Source organism: Coffea eugenioides, chromosome 10 (assembly GCF_003713205.1).
Source record: "Coffea eugenioides isolate CCC68of chromosome 10, Ceug_1.0, whole genome shotgun sequence".
NCBI classification, from domain to species: domain Eukaryota; kingdom Viridiplantae; phylum Streptophyta; class Magnoliopsida; order Gentianales; family Rubiaceae; genus Coffea; species Coffea eugenioides.
The window spans coordinates 34,227,725-34,254,992 of NC_040044.1; the positions used below are offsets into that span (position 1 = coordinate 34,227,725).

Here is a 27,268-nt window from a genome sequence, read left to right on the forward strand (position 1 = left end):
TTTATGAATTACGAATTGAGTCTAATATCTACTCATGGACGAAAAGAGTAGGTGTATACCTGTATGATACGTGCAAGGTTTTTTATTAAAACATTTTGGGGGGGGGGGGTTCTTGATGGTTAGACTGTTTAATCAGGTATGCTGGAGGTACCTTTTGGGGTTCTTTAGCGGATTATTTCCAAATCTCTGGCATAAAGTTGCTGGATTGTCTCCCTTTTGTACTCTTCTTTTAAGTTGTCTACTTTTATTCTTTTTAAGGACTTTCCTTTCTTGCAGTTTTAAAGTTCAGCATTTTATCAGTCTTTGAACATTTTTTCTACTCTACCTTTGAGTATCAAATCAGGACCCTTAGTTTGACATCTCTCCTTTGGTCCAGCCAATGATGACCCTTTTGTGGACATATCAATAGTTACTAATTTGTTGAAACAGTTCTTTTTCAGAGCCATCATTAATTATTAATTGATGAAGAGCTGCTTTACCATGATTCTTCCCTTGCTCTGTGGCTGCTTTGTCGTTTGTGATTGAACTTAAAAAATTTTGCTCTTGAAGCATTTGGTGACAAGTAATGTTTAATTGCTAGTTCATTGGCTCATTTGGTGTTTGAATATTAAAGGCTTGTTAGTAGTCTTATCAGTACTTCAGATACATGGTTAAAAAGGGATTCCTTGCTTTAGTCTTGTTGCAGTTGCTTTTTAAATCAAATAGATAAATTGTCTGATAACTTAACTAATTCTCATGGTTAGCTGTACAAAAGTTACTCAGAAGGTTATTAGATGGTCGTTACAATAACGAGTCACTGTAGAATTTGTTTATTGCAATATTTCCTGTTTTGTAGTATGGATTAATACCTTTTCTCTTTGGTGATTTATTTATGTCTCTTGCAGGGTGGATCTGGTGGCTTTGCTCGGCTTGCTGTTTCTGTCATTCAGAACTGCAATGAAAAGCTTGAACGCTGTATATGTACATTTTTAAGATCTTGTATTTTGAACAGAGAAAGTATTGGGAGTGAACTTAAAGAGTGGTACCATGACATTCTCTATGAAATCTTCCGGAGTGCTCCTCAAATGCTTGTTTCTGTAATCCCTAGCTTAAGCCATGAATTACTTGTGAGTCATTTTCCTTTCTGAGTAGCACCTTTCACTATGCAAATGGGATAGATTTTGCTGGTAACTGGTATCCTACTAGAGATTACTAAGTCATCATATTATGACTGCATCATCTTTCAGAATCATTTACCAATCTGTATATCATGATAATATTTTTTGTCATTCCTCTTGATGCTTTAATTAATCATTTGTGTAATATGATTTGCAGACAGATCAGGTTGATGTCCGGATAAAAGCTCTTAATTTACTTAGAAAATGTTTTTCTTTGCCTGGCCACAACATTGCTGAGGAGTATCACAACCTTTTCATGGATTTTCTGAATAGATTTACGGATAAGTCTGCTGAAGTAAGGTTATGTGCTCTTTCATGTGGTAGAGCTTTGTATGCTAACAATCCATCTGGGACAGGATCATCACAAATTCTCAGTAAGCTTTGAAAATTTGATTGTTCTGCTGCATTTCATGAACATTGTTCTGCTATCTGAGATAATCTTAAACTTCTTTTTTTTTTTTTTGTCTTTTTTTTTTTTGTACATTCTTTGAAATGAGCAGCAGAGCTGGAGAGTCGACTCTTAGATTTTGATGATAGAGTTCGAATGCAGGCTGTGAGTATTGTGTGTGATGTAGCAAGATTACAAATAGGCTCTGTTACTAATGAACTAATAAGTCAAGTGGCTGATAGGCTTCGTGATAAGAAGGTTACATCTATTCCCGCCTTTGTAGTTTCTGTTTAGGGTGGCGATTCTGATTATCAAAGAAATAAGGAGAATAGAGCTGATGATTTTTTTTTTTTTTAAAAAAAGAACAGGTATCTGTCAGAAAGAAAGCTTTGCAGAAGTTGCTGGAACTATATCAGGATTATTGTACAAAGTGTATTGGAGATATCAAGATGCATTTTGAGCAAATACCTTGCAAAATTTTAATGCTTTGTTATGACAAAGACTGCAAGGAGTTCAGGTAAAGTCTATTCCCTCATCAATCTTTGTTAGATAAAAACTCATTGCTGTTTCAATACACATTTTTTTGACTAAATTTTTTTAACTTTCAGGCCACAAAGCCTGGAGTATGTACTAGCAGAAGATCTATTTCCTGTTTCACTTTCAGTTGAGGAAAGAACAAATCACTGGATTTTTTTTGTCCTCTCTTTTTACACCATTGCATGTGAAGGCATTGAATGCGATTCTATCACAAAAAAGAAGGTATTGGTCCCAAGTTGTTGGCTTAACTTAATCAAAGAGTATTTTCTCTATTCATGTCTTTTATGCTTTCAGGTTACGGAATGCACTGCAAGCTTACTTACATCTCCGGGTCAACGAGGAGGTAACTTTAAGCTAGCTAATTAGCAAGCTGTTAGTTCCTGTGTCATCCTGCAAAATTCCTTTAGTGGGCCCTCATGACTTGAAGATTAATTACTTTTGAAGCTGTTCTCCTTAGTTTTCTTTTCATGGTTATACGTAAGTTTGTGTGGCGATGAGGTTTATTTACTTTGCCTGGATAATTCTTGTTAATTACTTGATGACAAGCTCTGGATAATTGTTATTAGTTACTAGACGACTAGCGATTAGGATTATTTTGCATGTAGAGATGAAGATCTTTCCAGTGGATAAGAGCCTCTTTGAAACTTGAGGTTGTATCTATGAATCTCACTCTGCAAGCACCCCTCCCCTCGGGCAGGGTTCTCCAACAGACAAATTTCCATATGCATACTAATTTGTGAATGCATCATACTCACAATTTATGGCACTGATTGCACATGAGAACCTGACACTATAGTCAACATAATAATGCTTTCAAGACTTTGAGATCTCTTGTGAAATTTGTGAAAACTTATGCCTCATTTTGGACATGAGTAGTATTGAATGTATAATCCTCCAGTGTCATATTGAATGTATAATCCTCCAGTGTCATAGTTTACTCCAGATTCTAGATGGAAGTATTGTAATTGTGGATTTAAATACTTCATTCCACTGCATATATTACATCTGTAAATCAGATTGACCAATTTTACAAAAAATGGATTGCTCAAATTTCCAATGATTTATAAGCAGAGTTAAAGTATATAAGCACATGACAATGTAATAGTAATGTCAAAAGAACAATGATTCTAAAACTTTGGAGATTTCAAATGAAGTATGTATGTAGCTAGTGTTTTTGGATATGAATAATAGTGGATATATAACTCCCCTGTGCCGTAGTTCACTCCAGATTCTAGATAGAGGCTACCTAGTTATGAATTTAAGCACTTCAGTCCAGTGTGTTTGTGCACCTATAAAGCAGATCTTACAGATTAATATTACATTGCTGAAATTCCCCATGATTATACTCAGAATTAGAAGTTTTCATTGGAAAATGTTTAATGATAATTTCCTTAGACCAGAAATATGCTTCACCATGTTTAGATTGATATATCATGAGTGTATGCCTCTTGAAGGATGCAGTTTCAAATGAATTCATCAGTTTTTATTTGTTTGGATCAATGTTTCCATGTGTTAAGTTCATTTTAGTCTAGTGAGTTGGACAATTGGTCATTAATTCAACTAATGAGTGTTGATGTGAGCCTACCAGGTGATGACTTGCTTTGGAGCATACTTATATGAAGCTTAATTTTCTTTAATTCTGCAATTGCAATGTGCTGTGCATGTGATTTTGGTTACAGCTGTTTAAGAAGGGTGTATAGGTATGATTGCAATACTGGACCACGCATTTTGAAGCCAACATTCAGTATTAGCTCTCTAGATGCTGATGCTAACTTTCAGAATATATTAAAATTCTATTTGAGATTGAATTGCTGATGTTTCTCTTAATTGTTGCTGAAATAGTTTCTCCTTTCCTAAATTGGAATGATATCTTTCAAAAGGCATTAGGAACAGTTGATCAGGGTCCATTAATAATCTTTAAATAGTTTTAAAATCAATAAACTAAGCTGTAGACCCATTGCTCTTCTCCTGTAGCCGTCGTCCACACTTGTATCTTTAGAGAATTTATTCTCCACCTCTTAGTTCGGCTGATTATGAAACAAAATTTGGAAGATGACAAGAAAAAATTGCGAATAGGTTAACAGTAAAAACGTGCAAAACTCGACATAAGAAGAGGACATTATTAGTTGGTATAACTGGTCTGATAATGTTTTACTTTCTTAAATTACAATTGGCACACCAGTCCCATTTTCTTAATTTGACTACTGCTAATAGCAGTTGGCACTTTTATCCTTTTTTTGGCAAAATGGTACTTGTTTTTACTTCTTTTCTCTATGAATCACAAACATGAGAGCAAGGGTTTTATTGTTTGCACTATATTTTTCATATATCAACCCAATATATTCATTTTCTAATAGTTGTCTAAAATCTTATGCTTTTACAGGAGATAGGCTCTGATGAAATGGAAAGGAATACCAAAGCTCTATTTAAAAAAATGTCAGCTTTGTTTCCTGATCCTGCAGAAGCAGAAGAGTGCTTTTATAAGCTGAATCAAGTCGATGATAATGATATTTCAAAATGCTGGCAGACTTGATAAACGTCGGAGATGCTCTTTCTACTAGAGTAAGTTTGTCATCCTTGCAATTGGTTTTCTACTTTGCTTCTACTTGACTCTGTTTAATAGAGATCATGTCCACTTACTCATCCATAGAGCATAAAGTCAGTGCTGTTGTGAGAATGAAGTTTTGTTTTTTAATAGGAGCTTTAGTATTCCAGAACTTGCATTGGCTTTCCAAAAAGTTTAAGAGAATTGGTTATTTGGCCATCTTGTAGAATAATTTTTCCATGATTGCTCCTAAATTTAAGTCAGATTTTGTTGCTTTCAGAGTTCTAATTTTTTAAATGATATTTTATTGTAATTGATGTTGGAAAATGACTTTAATTTGTGTTTTCAGGAATTGTATGAATGATGCAATAGGGTTAAACCATGAGAAAAATCAGGAGATAAGAAAATAGAATTCATAGCTATTAAAATGGGATGGAAACATTGCAGACAAGTTTATTGCTGTACAGGATATCTTCTATTTCGAGCATAAATTTGATTCTTACAATACAAAGAGATGATAATCTGCTTAACTATTGCTGCTCAACATTTGCTTATCTTCCTAAGCACTGATCTTGAAACGGCTACTGTTAGCTTCTGAACATTTTGTCTTCCATATAAAAACTATTACTGGTAGGCAAATGATGAGAGTAGTTAAAATTTTCAACTGGTCCTTATTTTTTTATTTTGTATTAGCTTGTTTTATTTTTTTGAACTCTTTGTTTGTTTTTGTTCACTTTATGTTCTGGAGTCTTTTTTTCTCAACTTGTTCATGGGAGTAGATGTCAGGTATGGTACATAGCAGATCCGGTACAAATACCAACTGAAATGACATTCTCCTGCCATATGTTGGTTTGTTCCAGTGAAATGAATGGTCTAGGCAGAAAATGAGGATGCCTACACAGATTTCAGATGTTGCATGCTTTGTCTTACATTTACATGCTTTTCTTTTCTGTGACCAATCCTAGTTTTGTTTTACTCACTGAAATTAAGAGAAGAGGACTTCCCTGTTGATTTATTACCAGACTTTAAAAGGCTTGAGCTATCCAAAATAGAAGCAACATGTTGCAGTTAAAGAGCTTTTCAATAAGGTGGCCATTGTTTTGCCTGGACATAGCATTTAATCTGCATTGCAATCATGAACATGGCTACTAATGTTTGTTGTTCTCAGAGCAGATCACTTATGTCTCTTAGCATTTAGAAACATGAATGTATTATTGAACAGTCTCCAGTAGCTGGTAGAGACAAAACTGCAGTCAAGATTTTTTTGTGGATATATCAAATAGGGTAAAAGTTTATGGTTTTCTGACTTTGAGATAATTAAAGCATGAAACTTTGAAAGACTGCTTATATGCAAGGTCAAAGTCTGTTAGTATGCTGCAATATGATATCCGAGGCTAAGGCCAATCAAGCTGCTACACTTGAATCTGAATGTTTTTCAGTAATGTGTGATTGCTACTCTACAAATTAGTATAAAAAGAAAGAATTAATGTTATATACACTCTGAGTGTAAAGATTTTTTATGCTAATAGGTATAGATGTATGATACATGGACAAAAAGTGAATTTAAAATTTGAACAGTAATGATGTGGTGTTCATCTAAACCTGCTTGTGTAAAAAAATCTGTACACTGACAGTGTATAAAAATTAATCCCAAAAAGAAAACAAAGAGAAACAAAAAGGAAGAAAGAGAAAATTGTAGTGGAAAATGTTTTGGTAAAAGAAGCATGCAAAAATAGATTCAAGACTGCTTGAAAAATATTGGCGTACTTTAAAGCAATCAAAGTTCCAAAGCAAACAGCAAACAAGAATATCTTATAGTTAGGATGGCATAGACCTGGCAAAACAAACCCAAAGCCAGCCATCTGCCAAACTCAGCTGAGAAATTTGGAAGGTTTTATCGGTCTAGTTTGGCTTTGAGTTTAGTTAGGTTGGGTTGCTTATATTGGTTTGTGTTTGTGCCCATTGAATATCCAAGTTTTAAACCAATTCATTTACGCAACACAACAGAATACCATCAGCCCTAGAACGAAATAAATAAATAAATAGATAACGTCTCAGCCTTTTCCCTCCTACAGCAGCTTTCCTTCTGTGGCTCTAGTAGCAGCTCTACGGGCATCCAGTCTTTCATTCTGATAGCACTTGAGAGAAACTAGACATACTATGTTCATCTATTGTTATAGATATATTTGACAACGACATTGATTATACAACTTGCTATGCTTCATTGGTATTTGAATGTTCAAGCCTTAGATCTTAAATGTTTTATTTAGATTTGAGCAAAAAATTACCAATGGATTCTTTCTTGGGTTTAAAAAAGCTATGTGTAGAATTTGTGAGTTTTTTGCTCAGTGGCAGAGAGAAGATAATGGTGCCCAGATTATACACCCCCATTGTATGTGATTTTGGTGATTTTTGCTTCATTGTGACCACAGATTTGTTATCTATGCCCAAGACGGAGAGTGATTTTGATGTCCTGTAAAGGGACGGGCAACTGTCATAGTGAGCGACAGTCGAGGGGAAGGTAATTGGAGATGTTAGTTGTATTTTGAGGTTAAGCTGTGGCTGCGAGGTTTTTCTGGTGAAGAAGAAAATAGAAATGTAAAACAAAAAGCTTTGATCATTATTGGCTTTTGTGGGTTCAAATGATCCAAAGATGAACTGACACAATGTTAGTCCCCTGACCAGTTGGCCAAGGTGGGTTATGACCCATTTTTCCAAAACCCACTGCTGGTCTGCCAAGTACAATTGGATGCACCCTATTGCCATCACAAGGATGGCAGCAGGATTTGCGGAAGAAATACTGGAAAATGTGATTAATAACAATATTTTGGAACAAAAAAGCAGCAGCATTAGCCATGCAATGAAATAACAAAAAGCAATAAATAGTGTGGGAGGGATGTTTAGTTGTCTAGAAGAAGGGTGGTTCAGGTGGGAGGATCTGTGGGTTATTGTTACTGTTGTAATTGAAGTGAAAGAAAAAGGAGAACTGGACAGTGGGATGGATCTAACCAGTGGGATTCTGCCTGGAAAAAGAATTGGAAGAGCGGGAAGAAGAGGAGAGATATTCAGAGAGAAAAATACAGCATTCAGGTGGCCTTTTTGGGGCAGGGGGACTGTACTGTTTTGGCATTTAGGAAGCTTTTTTCAGTTATCCAATTGAATCTGATTTTTGAATCTTCAACACCCTTGATTGACAATTTAAGCAAATTGTCAGTCAGCTTAGATTCTTCAGTGTTTGCTACAACTGCAAAATGGGGTGTAAGCAAATAACAGTCAGTAATGTAAGTGGCACTAACTAAAACAAGCACAATTGTCAAGAGATGCATGTCTTGTATGTTCTTCTTAAGTGGTTAGACTTGTATTCACTAAAATGACACAGCATTTTTCTGTGGCCGTAGCAATTGGTTTGATTTATGCTGTCAGGAAAAGCTCTATTCATTAAGGCTTAGCTGTTTTGGAGGTTAAGAACTTCCTGATTTTATGGATTTATCCCCTGTGTTTCATCATATACTTTCCATGATCTAAAATTCTGAGTTTGCTGAGCTATTGTCTCCGGTGTTGACATGATAAAGCCCTTATGTTATTGCCTTTCCACTCAGTTAGAGATCATCTTCCCTGTATGCTTGCGTTATGAATTTGATATAAACTTGACTCTGAATAGAGATGACTTATTATTTGTTCATTAAGGATTCTGGCTATGGTTGCAATTCTTTTTTGCTTGTTGTCAAGTAGCTCTCGCCTAAGCAACCTTCCAAGATCCACTTACTTTTCCTCTTTGTGCCATCATACTGAGTGAATTTTGACTTGCCTTTCAAAATTTAACAGGATTGAATGGTATTACTATTACATTTAACAGTCATGTTGAGATATCCTTCTATTGGTTTCCATTAAAATAGGGAAGGCGTGTTTACCTTCTGAGAAATTACTCTTGTTTATTCCTGTAAATCAGAAGGGTATAAACAAGAACTGAAAAAGATTGCTACAGCTTGTCGCTTTGTAAGATGTAGCCTAACAGAGATGGATTCTTTGATTTGGCCTTTCAATATTACTGTTCTTTTTTTTTAAACCCTCAACTTTCTTTCTGCATGTGGTCTGATTTGATATTATGTATCAAGTTCAACTTTTTCATCTCTAGTATCGACCTCTTATCTTGTATTTTTTCTTCCAGGATAACCTTCTGAGGAAGATTGGAGACCAGAGTCCACTTTTTGATTTCTTGAGATTGCTGTCATCCAAGTGCTTGTTAAACATATTTAGTTCTAGGCATGTCAGCTGTATCTTAGACCATCTTACTTTTGATACGAGCGTTCGCAATACAAAATTGGACTATTCTCCTCTGCTGCTTCTTTCAGTAAGTTGGATTGCTCATTATACAACTTAAGTTGATCTCTTTCTTCTTTATGTAGCTACATAGTGCTGCTCTTATTGCCATTTTTCTATCTAAAATTTTTGTGGTGTCTCACAGGACATGAACAAGATGCAGAGGTAAAAGATATTAGGTTTTCATCCTTTCCTTCAATCAATTCTCAATCAAGTGCAAATTTGTGATTCAAGCATAAACGATTAAATTCATAGAGTACCACAATGCCCTTGTCCAAAGAGGGGGAAAAAAGGTTCCAGTCAATTGAGAGCCAAAAAGGAAAAAGATTGCAGTAGAATTACATTTAGTGTTGTGAAAGTACCTATATCTGCCTGTGTTACCACATTGCAAACTTTTAATATCTCCTTATGTGAAACTGGTTGCAGAGAACCTGTCTTGATTGGTTGAGTATAAGCATGCTTTTGGAAAAAAATGACCAGGATCTTGAAACACTAGTGCATTTGTGAGAAGTAAGTTTGGTGTCTGTTTTAAAGCTTAGTGTTTTGACAATTAAATTCTCCTTTAATTGAGAACTTCATAACGATATCAAAGAATGGAATTCTAGTTTAGAAAATAATGCACCTGACAATCCACCCAATGCAGATATGCCCTACCAACTTGGTGTGGTATACAATGTTTGCAATCTTGTTGCAGCGACAAAGTCTATGTAGTATGCTGTATGGGAATTTTTTTTTCCCATATGAATGCAGAAGGTTTGGCCGTAGCTTTATATGCTTCCAGTTAACTAAGAAACCTTCTACTGAGTTTCCACTCATGTAGAATGATAAAGTAGGAAATATTATCCTGTTCCAATTAAACTTTTTTTTTGAATAAAATTGATGTAGTAAGAGGCAATGTAGAAGCACAAGCAAGACGCTTGAGTTATTGGAAGTAGTCACTCTAATTCTCATCTAGCAAGAAAAGTTTTTGCCTTTTAAGTGAAGTGACAGGCAGTAGATTATTTCTTAATTTTCCAACAATTGGACTAGTGGATGCAGTTTCCAGGGTGTAGAAGAGTTATTAAGGTGGCAAATATTTCTTTTACACACTGTTTCAAGATAATTCTCAATAGCTGTTGGAATTACTCAAGCATAAGGAGTGTATCTGCAAGTAAAAAGCCTTGCTATCAAAGAGTTTTTTAATAAGCAGAAATAAGCATCTGACTTGAATTCATATATAATTTTAACCAAAATAGCCTCAAGATCAGCTACAAGGGAACAAGGGCTCAGATAAATGGGGAATGGATCTAATTGCTGCAGTTGCATGACAATCTCATACTTACTGCAGTCTCTCATTGGGTAAATAGGGGAATCCTGGAACAGCAGTAGCTATATGGGATGCTTTTTTCATACTATCTTTTGCACATAGCCATGCATGCATAAGAAGTAGATGTATAAACAAAAGATGTAATTTCTATAGATTTGCCACATATACATATTTTGGTTTATCCTTGGTTATTAAGGATGGAAAGAAGACCTGTGTTGGTCTGTTCTGCTGGACTCATATAATGATATTCCAGCAGTATCTCTTATGTACTAAAGTCAAATTTTCGTTTACCTTGTATAGGCTATTATCAGTGCTTTTCCCTCACTTCTTAGAAGTTCTGAAGAGAAGTTCTGGCAATTGTTAGCTGATGACGATATCCCTTTCAATGAGCAGCTTATTCAGTTTCTAGCAAAAGAAGGATCAAATATTTCTATCAAGCTGAGGTAGGGTTTTCCAGTCTCAATGTCATTTTGGCATTTGGTAAGATGTACACTGAGGTATAATGGGTTTTATAGTTATTATCTTCTGTAGTTTACTTTTCATTTGAACTCAAAAAAATATTTTCCAAGAAGATAGCTTGTTGAGATGCATATTCTATGTTAAAAAAATAAAAATAAAACAACGTGCTAACTGTTTATTATCAGAATGCTTCTATTTGTTAAGAGTACTTTTTATTTTCAAACAGGAAGTGTATCCCCATCCAGAAAGGACGTGATTATTGGCAAATTTTCTAATGCAAAATTGATATATATATATATATATATAGAGAGAGAGAGAGAGAGAGAGAGAGAGGCAGACAGAGAGAGAGAGAGTCTACATGCATGAGTGTGGGTAAGCTATGCTTATTTGAAAAGCAGCCCTGAATTCCAGTTGAGAATTTTTGTTAATTGGCAGAAAGAAGAGGTCCATGTACACAAGGCTTATTACTCTATCTATCTGCTGTCTATCTTTTCGATGTTTATGTTACTTTAGTCTATTAGTTCTGTGTTGTCCTTTTTGTTACTATTTTGATTGGTTATATGGAATTTATCCATGTAGTGATTGTTACAATTTTTTGGAGAGGGTGCGCTTGGAAGGGACTCAAGCAGAGGCAAAACTTGCTGTGTCTGCAATTGCAGCTTTAAATGATTCTTCTGAGCAAGTCATTGTCCCAAATTTGTGTAAGGTTTGTCTATCTCATTTTCTGTATGTTGATGCAGTTTTAAGTCATGTAATCAGCATAGGAACTAAACTAAGGTGATTGACTTGTTTTGCCTAGAATATTCATTGCATAATAAGATATGTACTTTTGGGGCTTTGTTTCATCAACTAAGCCTAGTTCTCTGCTGTAGTATGATTAGGAGCATGAATTTTGGTAAACATCCAGATCTGATGAAATCTCATGCATTCATGCATTTACTTAATAGACGAATAGATGAATTAATGGATAAACTTCATGCACGTGTTTTATCATGCTTTTGCATTTTTTGTCTTTGATGCATAAAATTTCTCTTAATGACATTGTCAAAGTAGGTTTTTTATTTTCTTTTTTTCCTTTTTCCTTTTTATGAGGCAATCTGGTTCTTGTATGCTGTGAACAGGCATCATATGTCAAACATCATCAAGTTCTGTCGGTTCAAAGTGGTGCAGATAGTATATGCACTTTATCTTGTTGATGCGGTTGTCCTTGAATTTTATGTTTTATGCAACCAAGTTGTTGACTTTCGGCATGATTGCATTGTTGCAGGATATCAACTTCTTTGTTCTTAAAGAGATGATGCTATACTTGATAGTAGTGTTGAAGGGAAAAAATTAATGAAATAATGAAATTTATGGAGGAATTAACGGGCAATTAAATGATTTTCAAAATACTAGTATAGTAGATGGGCTTTCTTCATCTACTTCATTTAGTGAGATTATGAGAACTTGTGTTTCTGCTCTCACCTATGGTAGCATCGCGAAAGACAAAACTTTGACCCACTTGGCCATATTAGGTATGCTATATATGTGATGATTTTTAAAGTTTTTTGTTATGGTAGTGCCTTTCTGGGTCATTCCAGTTGGTATTTGATCAGGCTCCATGTGGTTCCATGACAAGATTAACTGGGCCTCTCAGGGCTTCAATAAGGCAAGTTATTATGCGAGTAGGGGTCATTGCATTTCGTATTAAGTTAGCATCTGTGTGGTCTTTGTTAAGGATGGCAATGGGTGCGGCACCCGCCCCACGGGGGGCTAATGCCCCCCCCCCCCCCCCGGTTTAGAAACGGGACGGGGGAGTGTACTCATGCGCCATCCTCCGCCCTGCCACCTGCTTAAAAAAAAATAAATATATAAATATATATGTATATAATTATATATATAATATTTAATTTAATTAGTTAGAAACTTATGATAATTATATTATTAGTTATATGTATTATATAATGTATATTAGTATATGTAATATAATTGATATTATCATTATACTAATAATTATATATGTCTACTAATAGAAATATTAATTAGTTATATTAAATTTACTAATACATTTATATTAAATCCCTAATTACACTTAATACAATAACATCTTTTTCTCAAAATGAAAAGCACAAGCATAATAATGAATTAGTGATTGGATTTGTGTCAAAAGTGAAAACTTGACTACTTTAATTGTATTTATTTCATCATGTTAGATTGTATTCAAATAACTTTTGTTTGATTGTTTTTGTAAGTTTCAATTGTGAAATTACAATGAATATGGTGATGTATTGATATTTTAATACTTGATTATTTGCTAAAATTTAACTATAATAAAATTATATAACAAATTTTATTAGCCCCGCGGGGGAAGCGGGGCAGGGGGCTAGGGAGGGTTGCCATCCTTAGTCTTTGTGGGGATTAGCAAGAACTTTCTGGGTGTCAACAAGGAAAGTTGTTAAGCTAGTGCAGAGGGTTATCCCCCTTTAGTTTAAGCTCCTGACATGACCATTGTGTTAAAAGAAACAGTGTTTGAACTGTTTTATACACTGTTGAGGAGGGTTAAGGTATGTATTATGAACACTCTCAGATATATATTAAAGTCAAAAATGGAACTTTTAATACTACTTAAATTTTGGAAATATACCAGTGAACTTTTAAAGTTTGTTGTCATTATACATCGAGATAAACTCAGGAAAAATTACAGTTTTGGAGTATTAGAATAAACTTTAAGTTTATTGTTGTCAACATATATTAAGGTAAACTGAGGCGAGAAATCTAAATCTGGCATCTTACTGATTTTTTTATGTGAATGCTTTTTGGAATTTCATGTTAATGGTTGATTAAGGTTTACTAGTGAATGAGTTTCAGTCAGGCCTTCAGAATATTTAATCTTCTGTTTAGTAATTTTAACTTGACGCACAAACAGAAGTGATCTTAGTTTTCAAGAACTTTGGGTTCTTTCAGCTGTGGGCTCCACTGAAACTAGATTCAAACTGATTCAGACCCAGATTACTGGCATGGAACAAAATGAGATACCATTTCTAATTTCTTTCTCCACAGAACTTGTCATTACACTACTGCAATCTTTTATTCTCTCTCTCTCCCCCCCCCCCCCCCCCCAAAACAAAATATCTGAAGCATTTTGTGTCTACCGTGTCTCCCTATCTGCCTTCCAAATTTGGGGCAAATAATGTTTTTGTCTTAATACTGGGCAATAGTGGGACCCAAACCCATGATGCTTGTGCCATATGTGAATCATCAGGGAAATCTTTGGGGCAAGTATTATTAGGAAGTTGACTCGTAATTTTGGAATTCAGACTTCTCAAGTAAATTAATCATGTTCTTCTCATTATTCATCTGCTGTTATACTTACAGTAATTATGCATATTTGTCTTGTTCTTATTTGTCAGACTTCTTGTACTATCAAGAAACATAGTGAACAACGTTTAAAGAGTTCTTTGACTACTGATGCCAACAAATCTGCCAATTCGAACTTGACACTATCTAAGAGTGCTGATGCATCAAGAATTTGGATAGAGGGTTTGCAGAAAACGACGCATCAGGAGGTTCATTCTGGAGGGACTGTTGAAGTGCGCAATGAGTCCTCTGTCGATAATCAGCATGAAATGCATGCAAGTGTAATATCTGAATCCATCATGAGTAAAGAACGAGTTGGATCTTCTTGTGACTCTGTAGCAACAAAACGCACATTGGGCTTGAATGAAGACTTTCCAAGCTGTTTACAAGAGAGGGACATGAATATGACACAACAGCAATACCGATAAAGTTGCCAAATTGTCAACAGCCAACCACAAGAAAGCTAATTTAGCCAAGGTATATGTATTATTTAACTCTAAAATGACTAGAAAAAATTTTTTTTGGCTAAGTGCCTGGAAAATTTTGTTCTTTCTACCATTGCTGATTGTCCTACTGTGATTTGTCGGACTACTATAGGAAAACAAAGACAAGGGTGAAGCATCAGATGTTGAGCACCAACAAATGCGAGCTTCAACTCATTATAGGTGAGAACCGGCAGGTGAAGTTGCACAGTTGTGAAACACTGTCCTGTCTTTATGTAACAGACTTCTCTTGTTCTTTTACTTCTTAATTAAAATGCAGCTAGTCTGGTGAATTTGATACCACCAAATTTAGTAGGCAATCAGGATGAATTGCCAGTTGCTTGTTGGTTTAATACACAAATCAATTCTAACATCCGTTGATTTAAACCAATTAAACATATGATAGCAATAATAATCTATTCGTTGGGACTGAGATCTTAAAACCAAATATCTCCTTTGATTCAAAATTTTAGTTCATGAGTTTGAATTTAACCATTTTGGTTGACCTATAATGACTTGTTTGACTGAAGCATTGACTTGTTCTGCATTTGCTGAAAATACAAAATATGCCAAGCACTAAACTCAACAAGACACAAAGGAAACATTGATGCCTAAATCTAACATTGAACACTAAAAAGAAATATATATGACCTTGGGCCAAAGCTTCTTTTGAATAATGTATATTCAGTCTTGGCCTAAAAACTTCGGTAGTGCACTAGAGGACCATTATTGGTCCTGGTTTGGATTTGGATTGGTCCAGTTCCAGTAATGTAAAAAACAATATAAATTTAGCGCTAGACCTGTTCATGAGATCCAACCCATATTTGATTAATAGGTTTCACAAGTAGATTGGTTAGATCTGCTTGTTCCCCTGTGACAAGGAGCATACCTCATTATGTATGTGTGTATTAGTTATTTTATGTTTATTACGCCTTAAAAGTATTTATAACTATTAGCCATTGGATCGCACCTCTAGTATTCTCTACATTTAAATCTGTGAAACTCTACCCCCGTTTCTGGCATTTTGCAACTTCTTCACCTATGCACCACAGCCCAGTGCATTCTCTCTCTCTCTCTCATGCGCAGACAGACATATTCAAAAAGGACAATACACGAAGTGTGTTTCTGTGTGAGTATATAAAAAATTTGCTTATTGTGGGCTCAAGCCGACTTGCTTTAGGTGAGTTGGCCACCAAGTGAAGCATAAGGTGCAGGCCTAGCTGCAGGTCTGGGGTTCAAACCTCTGCACCCTGCAGTCAAATCTGAATGGTGTACTGTAGTGCACCCCTTTGGTCCAGAGGTGGAAACTGCTCCTTCTAGCCCTCCTTTGCCTAGTTGGGCCCTCCCTTAAACAGGTTAGAGTAGGAGTAGGAGCAGTAGAGTTGACGATTGACCCAAAGGAATAAAAAGCTTATTCTGGGCTCATATGTGCATATCTACTGTGGTTCTAGTAGTGCCTCTCACACAGGAATAGATTCATAACTTTGGAAATTTTGAAGAACTTTCTTTCCTTATTGACACTTTAACTCAAGCATGACTTTATGGAAAATCAGTTCTTGGTTTCCTTATGATCAATAATTCAGTGTTTCACTTTTATTTTTTCCCTAATTTTGTTGTTGTTTATTTTTCCAGCTTCAGTTTTGGTGTGACTGGTCTGTTTGCAGTGAGATCATTTTCCTTCACTATAATGGTGTAGCAAAAATGTTAAAATAATTAAAGTGGATAATAGCCATAGTGACTCTTGATGAATATTAACTATCAAACTTGAGAATTGAGGCAAGAGTCCGCCTAATGATGGTGCTACATCTAAATATATTGAATCCTTTGAAATGGTTTTGGAGTGAACTATGGATGAATGTGTTCCATCTATCTGGTGATTTATGTTACTGAAACTTTGTGTCATTGTGGTACAAGACTTTTCACATGTGGTGGTTGGCCAACTTCACTGAACATCTAATACCTCAGTACCATATTTTGGCATTACATTTCACACAATGTGGGTCCAGCAAGGCATCTGCATGTTTTAGGCCTGTAGGAATATGGACCGGATGATGCACATGTCAATCTATCTGATCTGGATCCTAAAAGATGTCTTGTGGATCTGCCTGCTTATATCTCTATCCGCTTATACGAGCCCTTATTCTGTAAAACTGTAAAGTTAGATCCATTTTCCTTCTGATGGTGAATTAATGAACCAGAAGAATGTTCAATCTTCATACCTCCATTGTTTTCCTCATTGGACTTTATTGATAAAAGGTAGCAAAACTCCGCAACTTTTTTTTTCTCTCTTTTCCTTTTTAAAAGACAAGTATTGCTAGGATTATACCTGAAACTGAAGATTAAGACATTCCTTTAATATTGTGGACCCAAGCTCTTTATGCTATTCTCTTGCTCCATCATGTCAAGATGCAGGTGCCTCTTCCCTCAAACCTATTTAGCCTTTCACGTCATCTTCCTTTTATTTTCACTTCTTTAATCACGTGTATCGGAATACCTGATTCGCAAAATCTTTACATTGTGGTTATCAATCTGAAATTTCCCTTGTATATGTATATGCTTCCACCTTACTGGAAAGTACCTTTGATATATTTGGCTTTGATTCACAATTGCTTACTAGTATTTTTGGCATTACAACTGTCATGGCTATAGGATGTGTAGCTCAAATAGGTCCTATGAGAGATTATGTCTTTCCATATTATCCTTCATGATAAATGGTTGCTTTTACCCATATATTTGCGTTCCACCGTCGAAAATATATTATTTTTAACAAGATTTGACATGGATGATTATAGCAATGATGGGGAGAACTCTTCTGTCCACAGCAAAAGGGAAACCTCTGGTGCATGTGACTCTGATTGCGAAGGAAACTCACTCAAGAAGACAAAATTTTTTGCTGAAGAGATTCCTCTCCCTGGTAATCTCTAGATATGTCTTAATTAAAATCACAATAATTCAGTTTATCTTGAAAATTTATATAACATGAAAGCATCTTGTATAAAATTCAACACCTGTATCTCTTTTTTGTCAAGCCAATAACTTAACTGTTGTTGGCTCCGTTGGCCATTATTTTGTGGTGCACCTCTACTGCTGCACTGCCTTCTGAACATTACTTATGTTTTAGTGTGCTTTAATACTATTTTCTTCTCTCTGATATATATCGGTCAATGTTCTTGGTCAACGCATGATACTTTGTGGAACTACAGTTTCCATTAGAGAGCAGCTAACAGGTTCTATTAAAAACTAAACATTACAGGGGAAGTTACGTTAAGGATTTTGAATAACTTTTGAAGGGTGCAGATAACATATTATGTTGGTGATATGGATATGTAGTGTGACATCTCTGACTTCTAGCTGCAGAGAATACTAAGAAGATACGAAGATCAAAAGTTGCGGCATCTAAAGCCATCAATGTGAACAAGGACATGGTAAAGGTTCTTCTGGCTTTTTTCTCTTTGTGCTTGATATGCTTCTAATAACCACATGCTTCTTAAGATAAAGTTTGATTCCCATAAGTTAGCAATTTCTAATGACCACAGCTTCCATCTAAATAAACAATCTATAGTGTTCATTTTTGCGCCACAAACAACTAATCTCTACATCTTTGTGATGACTTTTGTGTTGTATCATTTCAGATTGCATGGAGGACTCGAAGACAGAAAGTTTAACTTGGTTAACTGTTCTATTAACGTTCTTGTCAGTAAATTGTTTGTCTCTATGCCATATGACGTGTTTTAGTGAATTCATACGTTCACTATTAGTGCATATGTACGACTTTTTTCATCTTGTTTATGGAGCTCTGTCACAAATATAGTATCCCTAGGTTGGGATGCTCCTTGGTTATGTATTTCGTGTACGGATGATGCAGATTGTTGGAATTGCTGTTGGATTTTAGATTGACGCCCAGTCTGAGGACTGAAAAGTTTTTAGCTGATTGAACAATTAACATTCCTTGTAATTGTTCAGTTAAAATTTTGTTTATCAAGTCCGGCCTTGGAACTCTACCTTGAGGTTAAATGATATGTGTACCCTCTGATTCTTTTCAATTTCATGAGGGGTAGCTCTTCTTTTTGGTTTATGGAATGGAAAAGACTAAGCGGTAAGTGAAAAGTGGGCTGGCTAAGATTAAGATTATGTAGTAATACAGAGTAAAGATCCATTTCTAATGGTGTTGACACAAGGGGGGAAAAAGGCTTTGCATTATTGGGGTATTTTTTTTAAAATTAAAAAAATCATCCATCACCACCCCCTCCTTCCTCTCTCCTCCTCCCTTTTCCTCCCTCTTCCTTCCCTCCCATTTTTCCTACTTGCAAAACCCTCCACCTCCCTTCCAGAAGCCAGTTGCGATCAGAGCTTCTCATTGCGGGATGGGGAGGGTTTTTGGGCAAAGGGGAGGGGAGGAAGAGGGAGGAGGAGAAAGGAAGAAGTATTTTTTATATTGTTGAAACTGACACGGTAAACATCAAATCGTTCGAGACCAGTATTGTTGTTATAACCCCAAGCCAGACCACCAATGTGCTTCTAAAAGCCAAGCCAGCCTCTCCAACTGTCACCTTCATCATGGCTGTCGCCTGCCACACCCTACTTTACAGGGTTAGGTACCTTATTCTACTATTACCAGGATCCTTGAATGCCAAAAACATGCTTCCCACGCAAACAAAACGGTCATAAATCCAACCCTGCCTGCACTACTGAATGCCACTGGCTTTCTTGCAAACTTCACCAGGAAATTTCGTAGCTTAGCCACAACCAAATTTCCAGCAGATGTTCCACAGACCATGCAAAACAAGTTTTTCTTCACCATACGACTTGGATCGAGTCCTTGCCCTGCTAACAAAACTTGCCAAGGACCAAATGGCACAAAATTTGCAGTTTCAGTTAACAATATTTCTTTTGCTCTCCCATCAACAACTCTTCTGCATTCCTACTTCTTTGGGAAACCAGGTAAATCAAATGGTGTTTTCACCACTGATTTCCCAACCCCAACCCCCAAATCCATTGAACTATACTGGAACACTGCTTAATAATACACCAGTTAGCAATGCAACTTGGACTGTCGGGTTACAATTTAATACGTGTTGAGGTAGTGTTGCAAGACACTAGCATTCTGGGGCCAGAGAGCCATCCTCTTCACCTGCATGGTTTCAACTTCTTCGTCGCTGGGGAGGGGTTTGGAAACTATAATCCAAACAATGACCCTTCCTAATTCAAACTAGTGGATCCAGCTGAAAGGAATACAGTGGAGGTTCAATCAGGTGGCTGGATCGCCATTCGGCTCTTTACAGACAATCCAGGTACCTTGCATGAAAAACAAGATGCACCTCTTACCAGAAAGAAATATAGTCAACTTTAGACCAGATCAATGGATTTTCAAGTACTAAAAAAAACACATTGACATGTGGTCATACTGCTGTTTCTCCGTTGAGCCAACGAACTTGTACTGATTGTTTGCCATGTCAAACAGGTTTCAAGGTTCATCTTTTGTTTTCATCGCATGAATCATAAAGAGAATTTACCTCATTATCACCAGTAGCCATGAAATTCAGTTGTCCTTCTAAGGATGAAGACCTATTGGCTGCCATGAAATTCAGTTGCCCTTCTAAGCATGAACACCTATTGGCTGCCATGATAATTTACTCCTAAGTATGAAAAATTTAGAAGATGAAATTTTGCAAATAATCTACAAGATTAAAAGAACAAGAAAAACTCAAATCAACCAAATTAGCAAATAAGAACCACAATTAAAGATAAGGAGAGTAGAGAAAGAGAAATCAAACACAATATATTTACAGTAGTTTAGTCACCCTCCTTGGTGCTTGTAGTCACTCTCAACCTTTTTCCAAACCTTAGTGTTTCTTCACTATTGTCCCTCTTTCAACAAGTGAAGCAACAAAACCATATACACTTAAGGATCACCTTTCTTCCTCGAATTCATTAATTCTTGAGCCAATGTTTTTAATCCTCTTTAGAGCAACCTCAATCTATTACAAATGAGGATTACCTCTCCAAGGTTTTACTTCTCTTTAATAAGAAACCTCACATGAACACTCAAATAATTTCATGTATAGTAAGAACTAACACTCTAGTAGTCACTCTAGTAGTGTTGAACTGTTGATATGATACAAATGAAAATTCATTAGTACCCTCAGTAGTGAGAATTGTACAATAGAAGTTCAAGATTGAAACATATTCAAGTTTAATCTCATGATTTAGAAGAATAGATGAAAGGTAATAGGTGACTATTTTGTGTAGATTTTGAATTATATTTCATGATATTTTGAGTCACTTTTGGAATGTTTCAAGAAGAAAATGGTTCATTTTGATTAGAATTTGTTCTAAGTATAATCTAGCATTTAGTTGAAATTTTGTCCCTTTTTCACTCACGAAAGTTCATATTTTGCAGGGTTTCTAGATATCAACTTTAAAGTTGGATGCAAGATGAGATCATGATGCACTTGATGAAGTACAAAAGTTCATGAAATTGGTGAACTTTGAAGGCAAAAGCTGCACACAATTTAACCTAGATGGATGAAAATTTGTCAAGCAAGAAATGTCCAAAAGAAATCCATAGCCGGATTCATGACGGGATTCACAACCGGATTTAGAGCATAAGCAAGGCTTTGAAGCACTAAAATTTCACAAAGATAGGAACCAATCCGTAGCTAGATGCCGGATTCACGGTAGAGACTAGTTGAGAAGTTTGTTGACTAGTAAGAATAATTATTTATCAACTTTCTCTTGTTTACTTGTTTCATTTGTGAATTATTATGAGAAAGATATAAACTTTGGTATTAAATTTGATATATCTAGTTAAATACTCTTGTTCTAGGTTTAGATGCAGTTATTTGTATCTTAGTTACAGATTGATTTATGATTCAATATTACTATATCTTCTATTTGTTGATCTATTTATTCCAAACTTTACCATTTATAGTTGTTTAATCACTAATTGCAGATCATCCAATTGCTATTAATTAATGAAAGTTGTTAGCAACAATGAAAAAGGAATAGATAGAACTTACAGAGTAGGTACACGAAAATAGTGGTATTTCCTTCCTCCTTTAATATAATCATTTAACTTTATGTGATTAAAGTTCTTTACATCCTATATTTGGGATACCATGGCTACTCCCAAATACACAATGCAAGAAAATTTCTAATGAAAATTCATAAAAATCAAGTAGTCAACTTGTTGGTCAGGAATCTTTGATTTCGATCACTGAACTATATGTGATTAAAATTGTAGTTCACCAAACATCAAAGATGCTGTGGCTACTCTCAGACAGATAGTGTGCTAAACTTTATAAGAATAGTAAAATAGTCAAACAATTAGTATTTTGATAAAAGAATTTCTTAATTTTCTTTTTTTATATTCATTTTTAAATCACCAATCTTTATGTGATTAAAATACCTTATGCATCAAATAATTGAGATACAAGAAAAACTTTATAAAGAAAATTTTATGAAGTTCAAATGTAATCAACTATACTAATGTTGGCGTCATAATATGAGATAAATAAACATAAATGTAGTGCACAAAAATAGTACATAATTCCAAATAATAATAGGAACGTAGAGGCAAAACTAATATTGAAATCATGCCTTTAAATATTTATCTCATAATAAAGCAGTATAGATTCAATAAGCATGCAGATCCATTCACATAAAGTCAACAAATGATCTTGCATAGATTAATATAATACTAATCCTTTTGATTGTTGAATGATACAATATATTATAAGTTTCCTAAATGTATGATTGTTTGATTATTGCAACATGTTAGAGTCTTGAAATTATACCACAAATCTAATTGGCATATGCATTAATGCAATATATCAATATAGCCAAAACATGCCTTGGCATGAAAAATGAATCAAGCAGTCTGCATGATATAGATGTTCAGCCAACTTAAATATAAGAATGTAAGATTCAAATGAATTACATACTGATGGTTGAATAACAACTCTTTGTAGGTTTCTCGGATTGTTATACTATTGATAACAACAATCAATACATATAACACTCACAATCACAAATGTGTAAGTCCAAGAAACATTCAAATTACTTGCAAGTCAAACTAGACTATTGGAGAAAATCTAAATGAATTGCATAACCAAATAAGATATCATATGAATGATACATTTGCATGGGATTAGTCAATAAATCTCAATTATTGTGAAAATGAGATCATAGATCCCATGACAAATTAAATTCAGTTCGTTTAAACTTGATACGAATCTCTAAAACTTTTATCATATTGCCAATGAATCATAAAAGTTATAAGCTGAACAACATGGCTAGATTTGGCTCTGATACCACATGTTAAACTAATTATGTACATATGAATGTACTATGCAGCGGAAATCTAAATAAACTTATCTCCAACTATTGCTGTCAAGCACAAATTGATCCATCCTTGTCTCTTTGACTTCTTCTTGTCTATTCCAACAAAACAAAATATGTAGAAGAAGAAATTAGAGTAAGGAGCTTCTAACCTATGCCTAACCAAGAAGAAATTAGACTGCTGATGGAATACCATATGCTATTTATAGGCTAGACTAGGGACCCTTACTGGCAATTATCAAAATCTCTAGGTTTCCTTTCATCAAGAAAATCTTGCCATAATCCATAAACTTTTCTGACTAATTGATGGATTTGATTTGATTGGTTAACTAATTGAATAAGATATCAATTAGCAGAAGATACCAATCAATCATTAACAAATGGGGGATACTAATTAATTATTAACAAAATATCAATCAATTAATTAGAATATCAGTCAGTTTAAAATCAATCATGTGGATCATAATTGCCTCTAAAAGAGGCAAGTGTTACATCTTGGTCATAAAACTGATTCTCAAGTTTGATATGATGAAGGCCTTTGACAGTGTTTCATGGACCTTTCACGCTTCATTGCAGCAACAATTTGGTTTCTCTTATCGCTTTGTTACTTTAATTCTCAATAATCTTTCATTAGCTTGGTTTTCAGTTTTGGTCAATGGGAAACCGCGTGCTTCTTCCAAGCATCACAAGCGCTTAAGCAAGGAGATCCTTTCTCTCCTTTCTTGTTTATCTTGGCGTTAGAAGCCAAAATATTTTAGTGTCTTCAGGCAAAGTTACCTCATTTGGTTTACCAAGAAACTGTATTTCGATATCTCATTTAAGCTTTGTGGACGATTTTGTTATTTTTACTCGAGGTTAACGCAACTCTATTAAAGCTCTTATGGTTTTTCTAGATTTGTATCAAAGAGGTTCTGTGACGCCCCACATCTCCCTAAGGCGGACCAAAGGGTATCCGCGGACGCCTGCCCAGCTCACGCCAGGACTCAAGCAATTCCATTCAATTTCAAACCGAACCAAACACTTCGAAGAGAGCAACATAAAACAATAATGCGGAAGCGTTCAAGCTTAATAAGTCACTTAATGTATAACCAGTACATCGGGTAATCATAAAACGACTTAAATTCAAAGTACACATCAGGGCCCAAACCTTTCAAGTTTTCAATTTCCAAAAGTACAACCCAAACCAGGGCCTAGTCAAAATATATAACAGGAGTCTTAACAAAATTACAACGGATGGTTTCTCCATATTTCTCCAAGAGTCGGTCCTGTTAAGGAAAACAAAACTATAGGGTGAGCTAAACGATCGTGAGGCCAAGAACACACATGCAAGCACTTAGTCAAATAACAATCCCAAACTTAATAAATAAAGCCATGTCTTTTTAATAATCAATCTTTCAAACAGGAAAAGTAATCAGAAACAATTCAAGGATATAGTAGCTCTCAGGAGCTAAGTTCCACTCGATCTGCCGATGTCATTCGTATACCTTCCCGCATTGACCCTCCTGTCAACCGGGTCGGTATTTCCATTTCCGTAGATCACCACTTACTTTCCTCCGTCCACCGTACACCCCAAGGGCCCACAAGTCTATTATTAGGCGATACTTTACGAGTATGCCAAGCAAGACCTCTTATTAGGTCGAGCTTATGTGTATCTCATGGCTCGCCCCAGTCCCCGACCAAGCCCATTACCGGCTCGAGTCTAAGGTTGGCCTATGAGTTTGGGCGTCCCCCATTCATTTGAAGGTCGAGGAGGTTCACTCCAACGACACAAGCATTCATGACATAACATTGCATTTCATTCATTCATTCAATACATTCCATTCATTCATTTGAAATTAGAACGAGTACGATAAAGTACGCACCCGCCCTTATTTTTAAAACTTTCAACAAATACCACAATAAGCAAGTATCAAATTTCACACACTTGACACTCACCGAGCAATTCAATAAGAATTATTTTCTGGGAGTTCAAGTGTCCACGGTGAGATCCTCTTGAAGGTCTCCTTGTGCGCCTGGCAATTAACAGTGGATAATCACACAATTAATCCACTTATCAAGAAGATTGTACACTAGTACAATCTAAGGATTATTTTGCAAAAAGGAACCTCAATTACACGTAAATTGAGGTCCAACTTGCCTTTTATTATGTACAATATTATTTGAGTTTTTATCATGAAAATTGAGAGCAAAACGTTTAAGGATATCAAAAGAATAAAGAGTTCTTGAAAAACTCTATTTCTTTGAGATTGGAAAATTTTCAGTTTTACGATGAATCTTTGAAAAATCGTAACTCGCTCGGTATAAGTTGAGAATTGGAAAACTTTATACCGTTGGAAACCTTTTAGAAAGTACTATAAGTTCCTAGAAGACATTTTTCCATGAATCGAAGTGAAAAGTGGTCAAAAATGAGCTTGAAGACGCAGGGTTGGTTTTCATGGCAGAATTAAGTTGGATTTCGGCCAACTTTGGAAATTCGGCACGATTCACACGTTGCAAACCGGCCTCTGAAATTTGTAGCCCAATTAGTGTTGCAAGTGAGGTTTATAACAAAACAAGCGGATCAAGAATCGGAGTTTCGAGTACCGAGATACGGTAGCCCGAAGTTTGGGAAATTCAAGACTGGAGAAGAATTTCCAGATTTGAACCTCCAACATGAGGAATTTAATTGGGTATCGAAACGAACTTGGATTGGTACGAAAATTGGCAGTATTTCAATACTATATGAAAAGTATCTCTCTATCGAATTTCGAGGAAAAATACCTTCGGCAAGGTAGTTAATTAGCCCACCAAAGTTCAAGAAAAATCCTAAGGCAATCTGCCTTTGACTTGCATTTCCCAATTTCCAATCGTCTAACCAAGAAAGTTATCCAACCATGGTTCATTTGTGAAATAAGGGTCTAAGATACACCCATAATATCTTTGGTAAGTGTTTAATATCAAAAACATCAACTAACAAGTTCACTCCAAGATTTGGTTCCAAACCAGTCCAAACATTAGGGTTTTCCAAAACAGAGCAGTCCACTTGTTTCAGTCACAAATCAGTCAATATAGCTCGAAATTGAGCATGGCTTACGCCGTTGGAAAAGTACATTCATAGGACTAAAATATCACAGAAGAAATCATTTCCAAATTCGGCACCCATCTGGTTCAAATTCGGGCATCAAGTTGCTGCCTGAACACTTCATTCCAGACGAACAGAGCAACAGGACAGCGAACTTAAAACATTTGGTTCGGCTTGCTCACAAAGAATCAGAACGTGCATTATATACCAAATTAAAGCTAGGAATGTCTAGTTTCAAACGCCACCGACGGCACATGATTTCGACATCCGAGGTCAGAGTTATAGCCAAAATACTACCGCTGGTCAGGGCATACGCGAATCAGTTTTCCAGATTTGCTGGTTTCTAAAAAAAATTCATTTGCCCATTCAAACCTCATTATTTTTGGATGAAATTTTCCACACCTCTAATACATCATATAAGCATCCAGTACAAGCCATTAGTTCATTAAAAACTAGCCTTAAAATGGCCGAATAAAACAGGGGTAGAATCGGAAGTTTTCGCTTCTTGCACCCAATGAAGTTCCTACTAATTACCCACCACTAATGCATCATTATAATCACTAAACCAACAATATAATCACCATTAATTATCACATCAGCAACAACAACCCAAGTGTGGGAATTCCAAGAGCCCACAATCACATTTTTACACCATAATCAAGTAACTAAGTGCATGCATGAGCTTAATCTTGCCATATAATCTCCATAAGATAAGAATCCAAGGGTTGATCATTACCTACTCCTTTGGTTTGCAAGGTCAGAATTTTCGGCCCTCTTGAAGCTCCAAGAAACCGTGAAAGCTCCCCTCCTCCTTAGCTAGATATAATCTCCAAGAGGTTTGCTAAGTGGTCTCCAAGTTGGGTGTGATTTGGAGGTGATTTGGGTGAGATTAGTGTGCAGAAATTTTAGAACAAGGAGTTAGAGAGAGGGAGTGTTTTGGCCGGCCATGAGGGGAGAGAAGAGAGAGTGTGATTGATCTAAGTTAGCTTCCAAGAGAAGGTGCAATGTGTGGTGCAAAATCACCCAAAAGTCAACTCTCATTAGGGGCCGTTTGGTGCGATTACGGCTCGATTTTTTTCGCGCGTTTGGTTCACTAGTGCACTAAACCTCCAAGGCATATATATTCATGTAAATATTATTCACTCTTATTTGTCCCGGAATAAGGGTCTAAAGTCCCTCAAATGAAGTCGCGCGTGTGAAAACGCGTACCGTCAATTTTACCGCTATAACGCGAAACTTTCGAAAAATTCTTATAACGATTGCACTACTAACTATCACTTGAATATTTATTCATAAAATTACCTACTTTAGGACCATAGTACAAGTCTCCAATATTC

General features: G+C 35.7%; 1 pseudogene; it reads left to right on the forward strand.

The window, feature by feature from the left end:
* The first annotated feature begins 735 nt into the window (after positions 1–735).
* Positions 736–18,527, forward strand: LOC113750726 (annotated as a pseudogene).
* The last annotated feature ends 8,741 nt before the right edge of the window (positions 18,528–27,268 follow it).